Here is an 18,156-nt window from a genome sequence, read left to right as displayed (position 1 = left end):
AGGTTGCTTCCATGTCCTGGCTGTTGTAAACAGAGCTGCAATGAACATTGTGGTACATGACTCTTTTTGAATTATGGTTTTCTCAGGGTATATGCCCAGTAGTGGGACTGCTGGGTCATATGGTAGTTCTATTTTTAGTTTTTTAAGGAACCTCCATACTGTTCTCCATAGTGGCTGTATCAATTTACATTCCTACCAACAGTGCAGGAGGGTTCCCTTTTTTCCACACCCTCTCCAGCATTTATTGTTTGTAGATTTTTTGATGATGGCCATTCTGACCGGTGTGAGATGATATCTCATTGTAGTTTTGATTTGCATTTCTCTAATGATTAATGATGTTGAGCATCCTTTCATGTGTTTGTTGGCAGTCTGTATATGGTCTTTGGAGAAATGTCTATTTAGGTCTTCTGCCCATTTTTGGATTGGGTTGTTTGTGTTTTTGATACTGAGCTGCATGAGCTGCTTGTAAATTTTGGAGATTAATCCTTTGTCAGTTGCTTCATTTGCAAATATTTTCTCCCATTCTGAGGGCTGTATTTTCATCTTGTTTATGGTTTCCTTTGCTGTGCAAAAGCTTTTAAGTTTCATTAGGTCCCATTTGTTTAACTCATATTTTTTAATACCATGTCTTATCAACTATTAAATAATAAAGGAACCCAAGTGGGAATCTTCCTAATTACTTCCTTAGACTTTTATGGGGAATGTGTATGAATTGAGCAAAGCCCCACGGGTGGATAACCTTTGTGGTCTTAGTGTACCCCATCCTACGATGAGCGTAATTAATGCCAGAGTCCATAAAAGAGCCGTGCTGTGCGCCTCATAAAACTTGGAGAAGGCGTAAAGCCCCCTCGTGCCGCTGGTTGTCATGGTTACTGTTTGGGGAGCACTTTATTATCAATTCCCAGCCCCTTCCTTCCCTTACCGGGGTGATAAGCCATAGATTTGTGGGTCTCCGTTTGCCCTGCAGTGTCTCGCATTCTCTCTCCGTTAACCACCTGGGCCTGGCTGGAGGTCGGACACGGGGACACAGGGGCTGGCTCATCGCACGGGGGCATTGTGGGAGGATCAGGCCAGATGAGTTAATGACACCAGTGTCAGATCCCAGGTCGGTCATAAACTGAATCGGCCAATAGAGGGAGAGTGGGGTGATGTACAGTTTGAGACCCCAGAGGGAGGGCGTGGGGCTGTGGACAGGTGAAGAGGTGCACTCTGCACTGCGACCGAGGAGACTGAGGGCCCTGGTGGACCCCTGGGCGGGAGCATGGGGAAGCCAGTGCCCCCCTGCCTCAGGAAGCTGTTTCTAACGGTCCAAGCTTCCCTGTGAGGGGACAGTCCCCAGTGCCAGGGAGGGGCCGGGCCCAGTGACCTTCTGGGGATACCAGGAAAGCCATCTTGGCCCTGGGGAGGGAGATCCTGACCCTCCAAGTCCCTCCCCGGGCACCAGGCCTGGTCTCCTCTCCTGCCCACGCCTCCTGTTTGCCTTTCGCATCTCTGCCTTCTCTCTCCTCTGCAGGCCCCGCTTTCTTGCTCTCTGTTAGTTTAAAACAACACATACTGATATTTATTCTCGTGTAGTTCTGGAGGTCAGAGGTCTGAAAGCAGCGCTCCTGGGCTGAGACCAGGTGTGGCAGGGCCCCATGCCCGCAGAGGCTCCAGGGGAGAATCAGCTCCGGCGTCTGGGGCAGCGTTCCCTGCTGCCTGGGCTCCTGGTCCCTTCCTCCACCTTCAGACCGGGAGCTTGTGATGTCACAGAGCCTCTTCCTTTGTCTCGAATCTCCCTCTGCCTCCCTCTTGTAAGGACCTTTGTGATGGCATTTAGGGCCCACCCCGTAATCCAGGATGGTCTCCGCACCTCAGGATCCTTAATGTACTCACGCCTGCAAAGTCTCTTTTGCCATGTCAGGAAATATTCATGTGTTCCAGAGATTAGGACCTGGATGTCTTTGGGGACCATTGTTCTGCTGACCACGGGCTCTACAAAAAGCTCCCTGGCGGGCAGTTTAGAGTGTCAGTTAAGCCCTCTATTCTGTGTAACAAGCCACCCCAAACACAACACTGTAGATCAACTATACTCCAATAAAAATTCAAACAAACAAGCAAAAAACAAACCACCCCAACCCTTGGGCACCGAAATCAACACCTGCTTCTTATCTCTCGTGTATCTGCAGGTCAGCTGGATGGTTCAGCTGCTCTGGGCTCGCTCACGGGTCTGTGGTCAGCTGGTGGGGGGTCGGCCTAGGATGGCCCCCTCTTCTCTGATTGTATCTGAGGTCCCTCGGTCTCGTGGTGATTGCAGAGGAGCGAGGGAGGAAGCAGAAACACACAAGCAGGGCTTCCCTGGTGGTGCAGTGGTTGGGAATCCACCTTCCAATGCAGGGGACACGGGTTTGAGCCCTGGTGCGGGAAGATCCCACATGCCGCAGAGCAACTAAGCCCCTGCGCCACAACTACTGAAGCCCGCGCTCTAGAGCCCACGAGCCACAACTACTGAGCCCATGAGCCGCAACTGCTGAGCCTGTGCTCTAGAGCCTGCAAGCCACAACTACTGAGCCCACGCGCTGCAACTGCTGAAGCCCGCACACCTAGAGCCCGTGCTCCGCAACAAGAGAAGCCACCGCAATGAGAAGCCCACGCACCGCACCGAAGAGGAGCTCCTGCGCGCAGCAACAAAGACCCAACGCAGCCAATAAATAAATATATTTATTAAAAAAAAAAAAGAAACACACAAGCACTTTCAAAACCTCTTCTTGCTGTCAAGTTTGTGACTATCTCGTTGGTCAAAGCAAGTCACAGGGCCAAGAATCAGCCTCGGAGGAGACTACAGCAGTATAGGGCGAAGGGGAGGATCCAGGGAGGTGGCTCTTAATTCGGACCATCAATCTAATCAGTCTGCATGCGGGACCCTGGATTGGGGGGCGTGGCTTTGAGTCGCGCTCTGTGTGACTGTGGACAGATCCCTACCTGCTCTGAGGCTCCGTGTCCTCATTTCTTACAGGGATTCCAGGTGTGTGTTATACAGGAGTTGTGAGGATTATGTGAAATAACGTTTAGAATGCTCAGCAAGATGCTGGAAATGTGGTTACAAGCAAATAAATGTTAGCTACTATTCTCTCCCTAGGGAATTGTTATAATCTTATTTTATTTTATTTATTTATTTATGGCTGTGTTGGGTCTTCGTTTTTCTGTGCGAGGGCCTTCTCCAGTTGCGGCGAGCGGGGGCCACTCTTCATCGCGGTGCGCGGGCCTCTCACTATCGCGGCCTCTCCTGTTGCGGAGCACAGGCTCCAGACGCGCAGGCTCAGTAATTGTGGCTCACGGGCCTAGTTGCTCCGCGGCATGTGGGATCTTCCCAGACCAGGGCTCGAACCCGTGTCCCCTGCATTGGCAGGCAGATTCTCAACCACTGCGCCACCAGGGAAGCCCCTGTTACAATCTTAATAGCAATTATTATTTTTACTGGGGTCACCATTGGAGCTGTTTCGTTGTCACCGTTCCCTGTCCTGTCTCCGTGCACTGGGGGGAGAGCACATCAGAGTCTGAACTCAGGCAGTGTTCAACCTGACATTTTCATGCCTTCGGAACGCAAGCAGAAGTGAAGGAAGATAAGCGCTCAGAGCTGTTTAAATGTGTTTGTGCAGCTCTGAAAAGGCATGAGTGTACTTTGTCTTTAAATTGAAATTTAATTTTGTTCTTCGTGCTTCAAAGTGGAATTAGTGTGATTTTAATAGCAAATTTGTAATTGGCTTTAACTGTTATTTATTAAAGGTGATTACTTTTCATGTTGACATCTGAAATGGAAAGGCGTGAAGTCAGGCTCCGTGGAGCCCAGTGCGTTAGCGGCTTTCCCGCTCTTACGCAAGCAGGTGTCAGTTAAAAAAAGGGGAGGGGGTGTCATTCAGTTGGAAGCTGCCCAAAGTTTAAGTGAACAGAACAAAAACCTTGTGAATAATGAAGGTTTTTGGAGTTTAATTTAGCATTAAATGACTGTGAAGAAATATCCAAAATGAAGAGGCTTTTTGGGGTGCTGTTGTCTCTGACTCGGAGAAAAGTAGAATGAATATGCATGAAACTGACGCGTGAGAGCCAGGTGAGGCTTTTTAATTCCAAACTGCTAAGTGTTTTCAAAATAGTGTTTCTGGAGAGTGATTTTAGTTTAATGGTATTGCTGCTGGTGTTGCAGGAACACTCCGTATTCTGGAATTGCCCGTGGAGTCAGTTTGCTCCAGACCCTGGTGTGAAGCCAGAGAGAAGCTTCTCCCTTCCCTTCCTCTCTCCCCGGAGCCTCAAGGGCTTCCCAGAGAAAGCCTGAGGGTACCTCTTGCCAACCTTAAATCACGTTTATTTCTGTGACATACGGGCTTTTGAGGGTTTCTGAGAGAAGTACTTGAAAATATAAGTGCTTTCCCCAAATCCCCTAAATCCCCCAAATCCACGGTTTTGCCTTGTCTTTGCAGCTGAGTGACAGTGTCTGCGTGCTCATGGTCTCAGACACGGGGGTGCACGGCTCTCGGGATTATCCCTGGAGGAACAGGCGTCCTAACATCAAGGTGGTTTATTTTAGAAAATGGCAAGTGTTGGAGATTTTTAATACAGTTACTGTGATTGTTTTGTCGGGGAGCCTCAGTGGCTGAGTCTTCGTGTTGAACTCAGATGTGTTCAGGTAAACTGTTGGAGCAGCTCATCTGCGATGGGCTGGGTCCACTTTTTTCCAGTTTTATTGGGATATAATTGATATATAACACCGTGTAAGTTTAAGGTGTGCGTGTTGATTTGATATGCTTACATCTTGCAAAAGTGATGCCACCATAGCTTTAGGTAACACCTCCATTATGTCACATCATTACCATTTGTGTGTGTGTGTGTGTGTGTGTGTGTGTATGTGGTGAGAACATTTAAGATCTACTCTCTTAGCAACTTTCTTTTTTTTAAAAATAGATTTGTTTACTTTATTTATTTTTGGCTGTGTTGGGTCTTCGTTGCTGTGCGCAGGCTTTCTCTAGTTGCGGCGAGCAGGGGCTACTCTTTGTTGCGGTGCGCGGGCTTCTCATTGCAGTGGCTTCTCTTGTTGCAGAGCACAGGCTCTAGGCGCGTGGGCTTCAGTAGTTGTGGCACGTGGGCTCAGTAGTTGTGGCTCGTGGGCTCCAGAGCACAGGCTCAGTAGTTGTGGCGCACGGGCTTAGTTGCTCCGCGGCATGTGGGATCTTCCTGGACCAGGGCTTGAACCCGTGTCCCCTGCATTGGCAGGCAGATTCTTAACCACTGCGCCACCAAGGGAAGCCCTCTCTTAGCAACTTTCAAGTATACAATACAGTATTGTTACTATAGTCACCATGCTGTACATTAGATCCCCAGAACTTATTTGTCTTATAACTGGAAGTTTGTACCCTTTGACCTTCCATTTGTCCCCTGTACTCCCTCCAGCCCTGGTAACCACTGTTTTCACTCTCTGTTTCTATGAGTTTGGCTTTTTTAGGTTTCACATACAAGTGATAACATACAATATTGTCTTTCTCTATCTGACTTATGGTGGGCTGTTCCTTGACCTCTCAGTCTTGGTCTTTTCATCTGAAAAGTGGGGAGAATGGTACCAACCCCATCGTGTGTTCGGGTTGGTTGCAGAGAGGATGGTGTGAGAGAGCTCTGTGCGGCGAAGGTCTGATTAAAGGTACAGGGTTACTCCTGTTATACTCGCCCTGTGTCATCCTGATCCGTGCTCCTCTGAGCTGGCCCTGGAAGTGCTTAGGAAATGTCGAACCAGAATGTTCTATTCTCAGAGTCAATCACTGCTACTCTTTTTTTTGTTAACAAAACATGCAAATTCTGACAACCCAGTTGGATTTTCCACTCTAGACTCTCCTCACCCTCAGCCAGCTCCTGTGCTCCAGGGCATACGTGGTGCATGACCGGACCTCAGTCCTGGGGGCTCTGAGCCTGTCACCAGGCCCTTCTCAGGACACGCTTGCTGCATTTGTCCAGGTACAGTAGCATTGTTCCAGGGAGTTCCGAGGGGTGCCCAGGAGGGTCAGCCGGGCTCTCCGTGTATCCCTTCACGTCCCCACTGTGTGGCGGGAGCCTTGCTCCTCCAGTGATGAGGACCAGTCACCCTTGCGAGACCCTGGGCTCCTGTTCTTGCCTTAACATAAGGAGCCCAAAGTGCCCGGCATCAGCCAGCGACCATGAATCAGTGGACCCTGTGTGTCCCCTGGCGAGAGTGTGTCCCTTTTGGGGATCAAGTCCTCTGCCCTGCAGAGCTCAGAGCAGCCGGGACAGAAGGCACGAAGGCTCTGTGAGCGCTGGCAGGATGCTAAGCGGACCAGCTGAGGCCGCAGTTCAGTTGCCGCCCAGTTTTGGCTTGTACCCACCAACCAAGCTGACCGGCTGTGAAGCGGGCTAGACTTTCTCCTCCTCCTTTAGCTGATCTCATGGGGCCCGAGTGAGTGGAGGAGGGTGCTGGTGTGACAGCGGTGGCTTGGGAGGGGCAGTGCTCAGGTACAGGGGCTGTTGTCACATAGTAGGACAAACGGTACCCTGGCATCCCCATGCTGTGACAGCGGAAACACGCCTCCATCCCCCGTTTCTAAACCCTCCCCGCCTCCCACCTGAAGAGGTCCTATAGAACAGACCTCTTTACACCAGACTCCCCAAACCTCCTTGGTCCCAGACCTCTGGCTCCCTACCCTGCCGCCCACCACCTGTTTGTGAGCGTGTCTGGAGATGCTCGGGGTGCCCCGGGGGGGGGCTGGCTCCCAGGGCCAGCCTGGGCAGGAGGAGAAGGGGGTGCAGGAGGAGCCATCTTGAGGGTCCCTTCTGTGTCCCTTTGGTCCAGCTGATGCCCCGGGTTTGTTTTGTGGACCTGAGTGTGTCACCCCATCGCTGGGAGGGAGCAGAGCGAGGCCGCTGGGGACAGGTCACTGGAGCCATTTCTGAACAGAGGCAATGTTACTCAGGTTTTAATTGAAAAAAAAGAACACAGGCACCTGGGAGACAGTTAAACAGCATGAGAGGCGCACAGTGCAAAGTGATCCCCCTTCCACCCCAGATCCGACCTGCTTTCCCAGAGTTCCTTCTGCATTCCTCCAAAAGCAGGGCCTGGGGGCACATGAAGGACATGCCTGTTCCTTCCCTTCATCCGGACGGGAGCGCGGTCCACACAGATCTGCACTTTTTCCTGCTGATACGTCTCGGAGACGTGCCCTGCCAGCAAACACAGCTCGCCTCACCCTCTGAACCGGCTACGAGGATTTCCCCGGCGGGTCCTCGGTGTCTTTAACCCGACCCGAGCCGGACCGTGGCCACGGCTGGGCCCTGAGGGCCTGAGCACCGCAGTGGGCCTTCCTGGGAGCACTGGTGAGCAGCCCAGGACCTGTTCCGCCCCCGCACATGGAGATCGCTCGGGTGCCCCCCGTGCCCCACCCACCCCAGGAGGCTGCACTGAGCTCCCCCCCAGCGACTGCGCACAGGGGCCGCCCCGGCCTTGGCCTCGGCCTCGGGGGGCCCGGGGTCTGCGGACAGTCCAAGTTTAGCAATGGGACCCTGGGAAGCTCCCCGCACATCACGGTGTTTTGCTGGTGTCCGTATGTTTCTTTTCCAAATTTGCAAAAGCCACGTGTGTCAGTGGGACTTGGTTCCTTCTTGCTGTTTTTCTTTTCTCTCCTGGTTCACTTTGCAGGCGTCCCGTGCTGTCCTCAGAGGCCGGCGGCGTCAGGGTGGAGTCACTGGGTGTCTGCAGCTTCCTATGCCTGGGCCGGTGGACCCTCCAGCACTGATTCCTCCTGACTGGGGTGCTGGTGACAGTGGAGCCCCAGGTCCCGCTCAGCCCCCTTGGCCTTCACCGTGCTGGGGAGGCTGCCAGGATGGAGGGGGACGGCGGTGGCTCAGACCCAGGGTCCAGGGGCAGAAACCGTTTCATGAGGAGGGAGGCAGGGGCCGGGGTGCCCTTGGCGCTGGGCGCCCCACTCCTGGGTGACAGCTGTGAGGTCATCCCCGGGCTGAGCGCCCTCTGCCCCTCTCCGGTAGCCTCGGGATAGTTTCCCAGCCTCTCTAGACCTCAGATTTCTCGCCAGTACATTGGGAAAATCATACTACCTGCCGCGTCACTCTCTGTGAGGCTTGAGATAATGTATAAAGGACCGAGCACAGGCTCTGGGGTACAGTAGGAGCTGAAATTAATAATCTCAGTATTGTTTATTTTTCGGTCAGGGGTTTATGCCAGGGTGACGGGTATATGTAACCCGTTCGGAGAAACAGTTGTATATTTGTTTATCCCAACGCATACTTTTGTCAATTTCCCACACGACTGCGTTTTTAATGCTGGTGACTTGGAGCAAGAAACCACACGACAGCCCCGTCCGGGCTGCTGCGATAGGGACGTTTTCACTCCCGTCCTGAGAGCGTGGTGGGCCGCAGGGCCAGAAGGGAGCCGCCACCTCGAGCCAGTGCGGCGCCCGCTCTCAGCCCTTCTGGACCCCCGTGGGTTCTCAGGGCTGGTTTGGGTTCTGGATGGTGGAGGCGTCCGTGGCCTCCTTTCCGTGGCGCATCGGGGCCGCGTCTGTAGGAGCCGAGCCACCCGCCCTCGTCACCTGCCCTCTCCACGCCCCGTTTTCAGTTGCGAGGCCTGCATCCCTCTCCCTGAGGGCCTCCTCTGCAGCCAGAGCCCTCTCGGCCTGGGTCCAAGCCCCACCCCAGAGAAGCTCTCAGCCCGCGACTGAGCCGTGGAACTTGGTGGATAAATACTGCAGCTCCCTCGCCCGCCAGGGCGTAGCTCTGAGCTACGTGGTCTGCGTGGTCGCTGGGCACCGTTTGTCCACAGCACCACCTGTCACCTGCTTGGTAACACATCCTTGTTTTGTTTTCCTCTTGTTCCCAGTTCCCCGTCCCTCCCCGCTCCCCAATCAGTGCTCCCTGCGATCACGTCCCAGATCAACTACTTGCGTGCAGATCTCTGCCTTAAGGTCAGTTTCTGGGGGAACCCGAACTAAGATGTGGGGAATCTTCCATGTTTTAGGAGGGGCTGGTGCCTGTTCAGAATGAGCTGTTTGGTTTGTTGGGAAGAAATTCATCTGTTACACTTGACCCAAAAAAATCTCTCCAGAAAACTGCGTCACCGACCCTGTCTGCATCTTTAGCTGAGCCAGTAAGAAGCACTGCACCAATGCCAGAAATCACCCACCTCTGGGACTTGTCCTGGAGTCCCGGGCTGTGCCTGCGTTAGGTCTCTTGGGTGGCCCTTCTTCATCGTGGAAGAGATGGGAAAGGCTGAGTGTCCTCCCAGGGCTCAGCGTGAGGGGACCTTGATCATCTCCTATCAGGGTGGAGATTCAATGTCAAGACCCCCTTCTCCCTCTAAAGCTGTGACACCACATGCTCTTTTGGTTACAACCGGCCAGGGCAGACCACTTTTTACGTGGGCCAGAAACATGTTCTGTCTTTTTACTCACCCTCCTAGCGTATTACTCCCGCCACCAAAGACTGCTCCCCAACTTCCGATTCATCCCCCAAATTTGAAGATTTCCTACCAGTTCAAAATAATTTGTTATACCTTCTGGAAAGAAGCTGGTAAAGAGGTTTTCCCAATAATGGAATAAAAATCGATCTGTTTTTAGGAAATTGTGCGTATTTGGATGTGTAAACTTAACTTGCTTAGTGAAATACCAGTCGTGTTGACTAGAATTACACCTCATATGTGACTTTTTTCTTTCAAAGTAGGCTTTTGGGGACCACATTGAGTTTTCACAAGAAACTTGACTTTTTTCAAGAGCTTGGAAATACAAAAGAGCTTGTCTTTTGTATATGGCAAAAAAGAAGCCTTCTCCACCCTGTAGAGGAAAGAAAAAACCCCACCACTTACAAAACCTCTGGAGAAAGCATTGAACTCAAAAAATCAGAGTTCCAGGAAATAGACTCTCCACATGGCTCTGCAAGGGTGTGTTGAACTTTTAAATGCAAATGTAGTGGAATCAATAGTTTTTTGAAAATGTATAATATGGTGAGTGAGTGCTGCCAATATAGCATCATTACCTTGGACCCATGGGAGCAGGAACCCTTTTGATGAGAACTGATTTTGCTCGGATGAAAAGAGGCCCTGCCTGTGAACAAACCAGGGAGGAATCCTTTCATATTCTTAGAAGAGGCTGCTGGGTTTGCATGATGTCAGTGGTCTTTCAACCAAAAGGCCCAGAAGTATTCTCCCTACTAACCACAGAAAGTGGGGCCATTACCAACCCCCAAGAATCATATCGATTTTAATTACTTTTACTTTGAATTCTTACTCAGAAACTAAGCTTGAGAGTGGTTTGGTCTTGTCTGTTTCTTTGCATTTACTTTATGGATGATTTGGACTATCATTTGAAGGATGCATGTTTTCATGGGGGAAGTAGTATTATTTTTAGATCACTTGAGTTCAATCAAACTTGAATTTTATAAAGAGATGTTAGTGGACTTGAGCCCTTGGGAGCTCACGTTCAACTACTTTGCATTCTGTTTCTCATTCCCTTGAAGGAGGGATTCAAGGGAATCGTGGGTCTTTGTAGATACACCAGCCAGTTGCGGTGCAAGTTCAGACTCCTGGGAAGGGTTTTTCCAGCGTGATGTCTGATACCCCTCGGTGACCCTGGCGCCTTGATGGACCACAGGGTTGGCTGTGACGTTGCTGGGAGCCCACCGCCTTCACTCGTTGTGGCCGTGGACGACACGTGGATTTTGTGTGCTGTCACCATCTCCTCTTTCCTGGAAACAAAAACACGTTCCTTTTTGCCCAGAGAAGAGTGCTCCCTGTCCTTCCTTGCTCTTCCGGAAGGAGGCTTCACGTTTTCAGATGATCTCTAGGTGACGAGTAGGTGGGAAGCATCTCAAAGGCAGATTCCTCCTCCTCCTGGGACCCCAGGCCCAGCTGTTTACCCAAATCAAAACTTTCTGTCCTTTGAGCCCTCAAGGTCTTCTCTACTTTCGTTGTAGGAAAAGGATTTTACCAAACATGGCTTTTTTCTCTAAATCCTGGGACCTTCAGTTCAATAGCTCCTCATTTGTAACTCGGGCAGCTCCTGAAGAAAGAGGTCAGTCACTTGTGTGTGAGCCACACAACTCCGTCCTTTAGTCAATAACAAAATCCACGTGTACAGGATTTTCCAGATTCCCGAAGGGAATCATTACTGGCATCATCATTTAAAGGCATTTCTTTGGAGCATTTTCCCAGAAATTAGATCTCAGAGCCATACCTCCTGGGTTTGTTTCCTGGGGCTGCTGTAACTGATTACTACGTACTGGGTGGCTTAAAGCAACAGAGGTGTATTCTCTTACAATTCTGGAGGCTGGAGGTCCAAAATCAAGGTGTCGGTATGCTGTGCTCGCTGCGGGGGCTCTAAGGGAGGATCCTTGCTGCCTCTTCCGGCGTCTGGGGGCTCCAGGCGATCCTCCGCGTTTCCTGGCTCGTAGGCGCATCTTTGTAGCCTCTGCTGTCTGTATTCACGTGGCCTTCTTCCCTCTGTGTCTGTGTCTGTGTCTGGGTCTTCTTCTCTTTGTCTCTTATAAGGGCAATTGTCATTGGATCCAGAATGATCTCATCTTAGATCCTTATTTATTTTTTTCTGCAAAGATCCTTTTTCTAAATAAGGTCACAGTTCCAGGTTCCTGGGTTGAGGACACGGGAGCATCTTCTGGGGGCCACGGTTCAACCCTCTACACCTCTTTTGTGTTTTATAATCGAAGCAGACTCTTCCTTTGGGTGTTACAGGCTACCCTGCGGCTTTCCTTTTTCTGTAACTGCTCCGGAGTGGAACTTAGCCTTTCGGGGGAACTAACCTTAATCTGGGTTTCTGGTGCACCTCTTCCCTCCGCTCAAGCACTCTCCTCCACTTTATAAAAAGGCTTTTAATTTCCAGTCTGTATTTAATAGACCTATTTCGTTTTTAAAGTAGACCTTCTCCAAACTTGAAAGTAACAAATACACGAATGCAGGACAGCACGTTACACCTTCGAAATACTGGAACAGAGAAACAAAGACAGCTGAAAAGCATCCGGATCAGAACTTGAAATATGGGTTTGGAAATTGAGATAAAATTCCTTTTATAGATATTAAACTAACACTTGCCTTAAATGGCAAGAATGAGCTAACTGTAAAGTGTTTACTGAGGCTTGAAGAGAGGTTGGGGGTCAGCCCGTCTCCTCTTGGGGACACGTTTCTGTGTTGGTCCTGACTTCGTGACCCGGATGGGGCTGCTTTCTCTTACAGTAACTCTCCGCTCTGTGACGGGCAAACCCCCAACCCGGTTGGGCCAGTCGTTGGCCCCCTCCAGCCAGCGTGTGAGGCCTGGTATGCACGCCCGGGACTGGCGCTCCTGCGCGGTCCCTGAGACGCGGCGGAGAGCTCGGGTCACACGTGGGGAGGCGGAGGCTGTACCTGGCTCCCTGGTCTGGCCAAACTGCCGGATGCGTGCATGGGTCTGGCCGCCTTCAGCTCTGACCCCCCGAGCTGGCTGGGGGCAGAGAGAAGGGAGCTTCCGTTCTGATCCCCCCCCCCCCCCCCGAGCTGGCTGGGGGCAGAGAGAAAGGAGCTTCCGTTCTGATCCCCTTGAGCTGGCTGGGGGCAGAGAGAAAAGAGCCTCCGTTCTGACCCCCCTGAGCTGACTGGGGGCAGAGAGAAGGGAGCTTCCGTTCTGATCCCCCCCGAGCTGGCTGGGGGCAGAGAGAAAGGAGCTTCCGTTCTGATCCCCCTGAGCTGGCTGGGGGCAGAGAGAAAGGAGCCTCCGTTCTGATCCCTCCGAGCTGGCTGGGGGCAGAGAGAAAGGAGCCTCCGTGCAGCTCTGGGAAGCTCTGGATTTCTTTGCACTTAAGGGGGATTTTTAATGCAACAGGCCCGTTTCTAGGAATTTATCCTCAGGAAATGTTTAGCAAATGCACGTCACTGTCTGCACAGTTACTCATTTGCAGTGTCCCCAGTTGGAGAGCGGTTATGTCAATTAGTGCACGTGCATGCGAAGAACAGCTCCGTGACCCTCCGGGGGGTGGGCCTGGGTCTGAAGGACCCTCTCTCTCTCGGAGCCGCAGCGGGGCTGGTGGCTTGGAGTTCTGGATGTGGAGCAGGAGCCCTGCATTCACGTCTGAGCTCCGTCACTTGCTACGTGCAGCTGAGGGGGGATTATTGCCACGTTCCTCGCCTGTAAGATGCAGTCATCAGACAGCGCGCCTCCTAGGGTCCCTGTGAGGATTACATGAGTCAGTAAAAGCAGAGTGCTTAGGACAGGGAGCGCCTGGGGAGGGGGTGAGCTCAGCGAGGACTCGCCGTGACCAGCACGCACCTTCAGGGAAGGAAGCACGTGTGGAACGGTATGTAGGCGATGGCCCTATTATTGTTTCCTACATATTGCGCACGTGTCGCATGTCTGTACCAACGTGTGGACACACTTGTGAGAAGGGATATTTCAGCGGATTTTAGTGAAATCACTGGTTCCGTCAAGTGCTTGAATTGTGCGGTTCCACGTGGGATCCTTTTCTGTGTCCTGTTCATCCTTTCCCTCGTTCGTGGATGGAACGATACCTCTGGAGCAGGACACGCGGTGGAGAGCGAGAGGGTCACTAAAGTCACAGAGATACCACCTCCTGGAAGGGGAGACCGTATTCAACAAGCACACGATTAATCACTTCATCACAAGTGCGGCGCGAGCTGGGGGTGTGGTGGCGAGGGGCCCGGGAGCCCTGGGAGAAGTCGCCGGGGGAGCTGATCACTGAAGGATGAGCGGGGTTCCCAGGGGAGAGGGGGGTATTCTGGCAGAGGGGGCAGCGGGTGGGAAGGCCTAGGAAGGCCGGGAGCCAGGACGGGGCGGGGGTAATGGGAGCAGGTGGCAGGGGAGTCCCTTTTGGACCCAGAAAGCCATACAACAGACAGCCGCATATAAGGATTTCAGACAGTGGGGAGCTGTGCTTAAGTGTAGGTTTAGACGTGCTCCCCCAGCTGCCTGGGGAGGTGATGCCGGGACACCCAGCGGAGGGTGAGGGTGGCTGCCAAGGGGGGCGGCTCCAGGCAGGTGGGGGGAACTGGATTGCCTTGAAAGGCAATCTGATTTACATTGAGACTCTCCCAGTTTAACCTCGTGATAAAGGAACGCAACTCAACGCCAGGACAGCGTGGTAGATTAGCACATGAAGCGCTGGGAAGACAAAGAGGCTGAAGTAAAACCCCTTAAAAGCAGTCAGTATGCCGGAGGATGCTCTGCCTGCCTTCTGCTGCTGCAGCTGCATCCCAGGGCCCCGGGCGGAAGCCGCCTGGCCAGGCTGCGCACCCCGCCTGCCTGCTCTGCCCCGGCTGGGCGGGCCCCCTCCCCAGCCTGTCCCCAGGGCTCCTGCAGCGCTGCCAGCAGGGGGCCTGGCTGGATTTGAAGCGGTGACAAAACAGAGGAAACTGGGCAGCTCTTCTGAAGGCCGGGCCTCCAAGGCCAGCGTGCCATCAGGGTCCGGGCCCGGGGCCTGGGGCTGCCTGACCGACAGCAGCTCTGGCTGTGAGAGGGACAGGCCAGGTCTGACCGGCGACCCCGCCATCTGTCAGCCGGGGACGGTCCGCAGCGTGAGTGAAGCAGGGGCTCTGGCAGGGCCGCCCACCCAGCACCTGCCCTCGGGGCACCCAGGTTAGCGCTGGAGGAGACGAGATGGCGCCTCTGCCCTTCTGCTGGCCCCGAAGGGAGGGCAGGGTTTGTGACAGAACCCACTGCGTGGCTGGGTCCACGGGTGGCTCTCACGGCGCTCTGGGAAGGATGCTTTTGCTGTCACGGGCGCTGGCTTTCGCCCGCAGAGACTGCAGGGTGGGGCGGAGGCCCTCGTCCTCCCTCACGGCGCAGCCCAGGCCCGAGCTCGCCCACTCCTGCACAGCACGGTGGGTCCTGGACGCCGGCCCGCGGTAACCGGGGCAGGAAACCCACGGTCTCCTCCGCAGGATGGAAGCACGAGGCCTCTGGGTGTCGGTCTGAGCCAGGCCGACAGAACGGGGCTCCGTGGCGGGGATGTCAGAAGGCTCTGGGGCCCGGGCTGTGTCTACCACCCACAGGCTGAGGCCCAAATGTGCTCTTTTCCTGGCGCTTGGTGAAGAGAGGGAACAAGCTGAGCTATTTCGGGAGCCTGGAAGATGGGCGATTTGCGGGTCAGTTAGGCATCCGCGGGGTCATGTGACGGGCGAGAGAGGGCCCGGCTGAACCAGAGTTCACTTTCCAACTTGAAAGTCCTGTGTCGGAACCACCACCAGAAGGGACGAGCGTGGAAGCTCGGAATCGGGCGGGTGGCCAGTGCACAGTAAGCGGGGGGCTTCTCGGCCTCGGTTTGGACGTTGTTCCAGGTGGCTGGTAGATGAGCTGACGCAGACCAGCCTGGGCCGTGAAGATGCGGGGCGGCCCTCAGAGGCTGTGGCGAACCCCGCGCGCGGCCCTGCTCCCGGCCTGGCCTCCTCTCCCAGCCCCTCCTGGGGCAGGAAGGACATACGCTCTGGCCGCTTCCCCGCTCCTGTTCCCGTCTCCCAGGAAAGACCACAGAATCGGGTTTCCTTGGCCGTGGTCAGCCTGCCCCGTGTCCTGGGCTGATCCCTTATCTGGCCACCGTGACCAGAGGAAGGGGCTGCCTGGGGTCCGCCGCTGGAAGCTGGAGTTGGTCCGAGGGGGGGGAGGGGCGGGTGGGCGTGGGGACGGCAGGGAGGGGGTCAGTCCTCTCCTGTCCCCACCATGTCGCCTGAATCTCAGTATTCCTTTAAATCCATCTTTCTAGCTCCCTCTTCTTTTTTTCCCCTAAAACCAGTGCCTTTTCATTTTTGAAACTTCTGAATATTGTCATTTACAGCATTGTAACTTACCACTGTAATTGCCGAAAGAGCCCTGGGCAGAAAAGGGGATTTACTGGCTCGTGTAACTGAGGATGTGGTTTCCTGTCTGTGGTGAATGCAGTGCTGTCTGTGTGGGGACCACTGGTCCCATCTCTGCCCTTTTGGGTGTGGAAGACTCTTACCTTTGCACAATCCACACTCCCAGCCGCCGCATCATGACCCTTTTCTTCCCCAGGTGTCTCAGGTGGGAGTCACTGGGACCACGGCTGATAGAAGGGTGCACTGGGTCTTGGAGAGGGCCCGCCTCCCTAGGGGAGGGGCCGGAGGTGTGTCCCCACTGGTCGGAGAGCAGCCAGGAGTGGGCACACGCTGGCCGTGGCAAACAGAATGGCCCGCTGCTCAGCAGTTCTGTGCCGAGCACCTTGTCTGGTCACTGCTCCCAGATGCCTAAAGGTTCAGCGTCTCCCTGGCGGGCTTTCTGTGGTGTCAGTTTCTTTTAAAGTTGACATTAGTGTCAAGCTGGCAGTTTTGACATCACCCTTCTGTTCAGTGAGTGCTGCCCTAAACTGAAGCCCTTTTGAGCAGGATCGATAGAGTTATTAAGAATTTTCTTCCTGGAATCAGAATGAAAGTGCTATTGATCACTGTGTCCATTCTAGGTCATCGGGGCTGAAGCCAGGCAGGATTTTGGGGGCGCTCAGAATCCTTCCGATGGAGCTCTGCGTTTGAAGCCTGGATGCCGGAATTTTCAGAAGAGGATGGTGCTGTGCATGACGGCTGTTTGGCTTGACCGACAGACCCCTGAGTCTCAAAGGTACTCTCCTACGTTTTCTTCTAGCAGCTATATTCTTTAAGCCTTAATGTTTAGGCTTGTGATACATTTTGAATTAAATTTTGTGTACAGCATGTGGTAAGGGTCAAGGACTTTATTTTCAAGTACCTGGCTGTTCCAACACCGTTTGCTGTAAAGATGTTCCTTTTCATATTAGATCATTTCTGTGCCTTCGCTGAATCTCCACTTCTGTGCCTTTGCTGAATCTCCTTTTGCTCTCTCTATCCTGTTTCATTGATGTATTTGTTGGTATTTTATACCAGTGTCACACTGCCTTGATTACTCTAGCTTTGTAGTAAGTATTGAAGTCAGGTAGTAAGTCTGCCAACATTATTTTTCTTTTCTAACATTGTTTTGGCATTTTAAGGTACTTTCTTTGCATTTCCATACAAATTTTAGAACCAGCTTGTGAATTTCTGCATAGAAGCCAGCTGTGCTTTTGATTGAGATTATGTTAAATTTATAGAGAAATTTTGGGGTAGTTGACATTCTTAACAATACTGAGTCTTCAAAGCCATGAACATGGGATGTGTCTTCATTTATTTAGGTCTTATTTAATGTCTCTTTGTAATATTTTGTGGTTTTTAGTGAACAGGTATTGCATATACTTAGTGAATTCATTGCTAAGTATTTTGTTTTTTCATGCTATTGCAAAAGGAATTTTAAAAATTTCATTTTCCAATTGTTTTTTGCTAGGATATAAATTTACAGCCTATTGTTGTGTTTTAAACATGTGTTCTGGGACCTTGCTAATTCATTTATTAGTTCTAATAGTTTCATAAATTCCTTAGGATTTTCTCTGTAGGCAATGGGGTTATATGCAAATAGATAGTTTTACTTCTCCTTTTCTAATCCCTATGCTGTTTATTTGCTTTTTCTTGTCTGATTACAATGGTTAGGACTTCTAGTATAATAACTGAGTATGTGTACTGAGAGTAGATGTCATTGCATTATTCCCTGCATTAGGGGGGGGACGTATTCAGTCTTTTAACATTCAGTATAACTTTAGCTGTTTTTTTTTTTTTTTTAAGATCCCTTTAGCAGATTGAACATGTTCCTTTCTAATCCTAGTTTGCTGAGGTTTTAAAAACCGTGAATGATTGTTGAGTTTTGTTAAATGAGCAAATGCTTTTTTCACATCTATTGAAATAATCATATGATTTTCTTTTATCCTGTTAATAATGTGGCTTATATTTATTGCTTTTCTAATGCTAAACCAACCTTGTATTCTTGGGATGATTCTCACATGGTCATGTGATATTATCCTCTTTATATCTGCTAATATTTTGTTAAGGAAATTTGCATGTTTCATGAGGTATCCTTTTCTGTGATTTTCTTTTATTGTAGTATACTTTTCAGGTTATTGTATTAGAATTATGCTGGCCTCATATAATGGATTGGCAAATGTTCCCCCCTCTTTTATCTTCTGAAAGAGTTTGTACAAGAGTGGTGTTATTTTCTTCTTTAACATATATGGGGCTATTCAGATTATATGTTTCATCTGTGTCAAATTTGGTAAGCTGCGTATTTT

At 51.7% G+C, this 18,156-nt stretch overlaps 1 long non-coding RNA gene across 1 annotated transcript in view; it reads left to right on the top strand.

The window, feature by feature from the left end:
* LOC132350896 (uncharacterized) overlaps window positions 1-18,156 on the top strand; it is a 476,060-nt gene that overhangs the window by 71,244 nt on the left and 386,660 nt on the right. Inside the window, exon 2 of the long non-coding RNA XR_009498040.1 lies at window positions 16,453-16,607. This is a non-coding gene — a long non-coding RNA (uncharacterized LOC132350896). The remainder of the gene's footprint in view (window positions 1-16,452; window positions 16,608-18,156) is intronic.

This window comes from Balaenoptera ricei, chromosome 16 (assembly GCF_028023285.1).
Source record: "Balaenoptera ricei isolate mBalRic1 chromosome 16, mBalRic1.hap2, whole genome shotgun sequence".
Classification (NCBI taxonomy): domain Eukaryota; kingdom Metazoa; phylum Chordata; class Mammalia; order Artiodactyla; family Balaenopteridae; genus Balaenoptera; species Balaenoptera ricei.
Note: the sequence above shows the minus strand (reverse complement) of the source record. Positions and strands in the feature narration are given on the sequence as shown.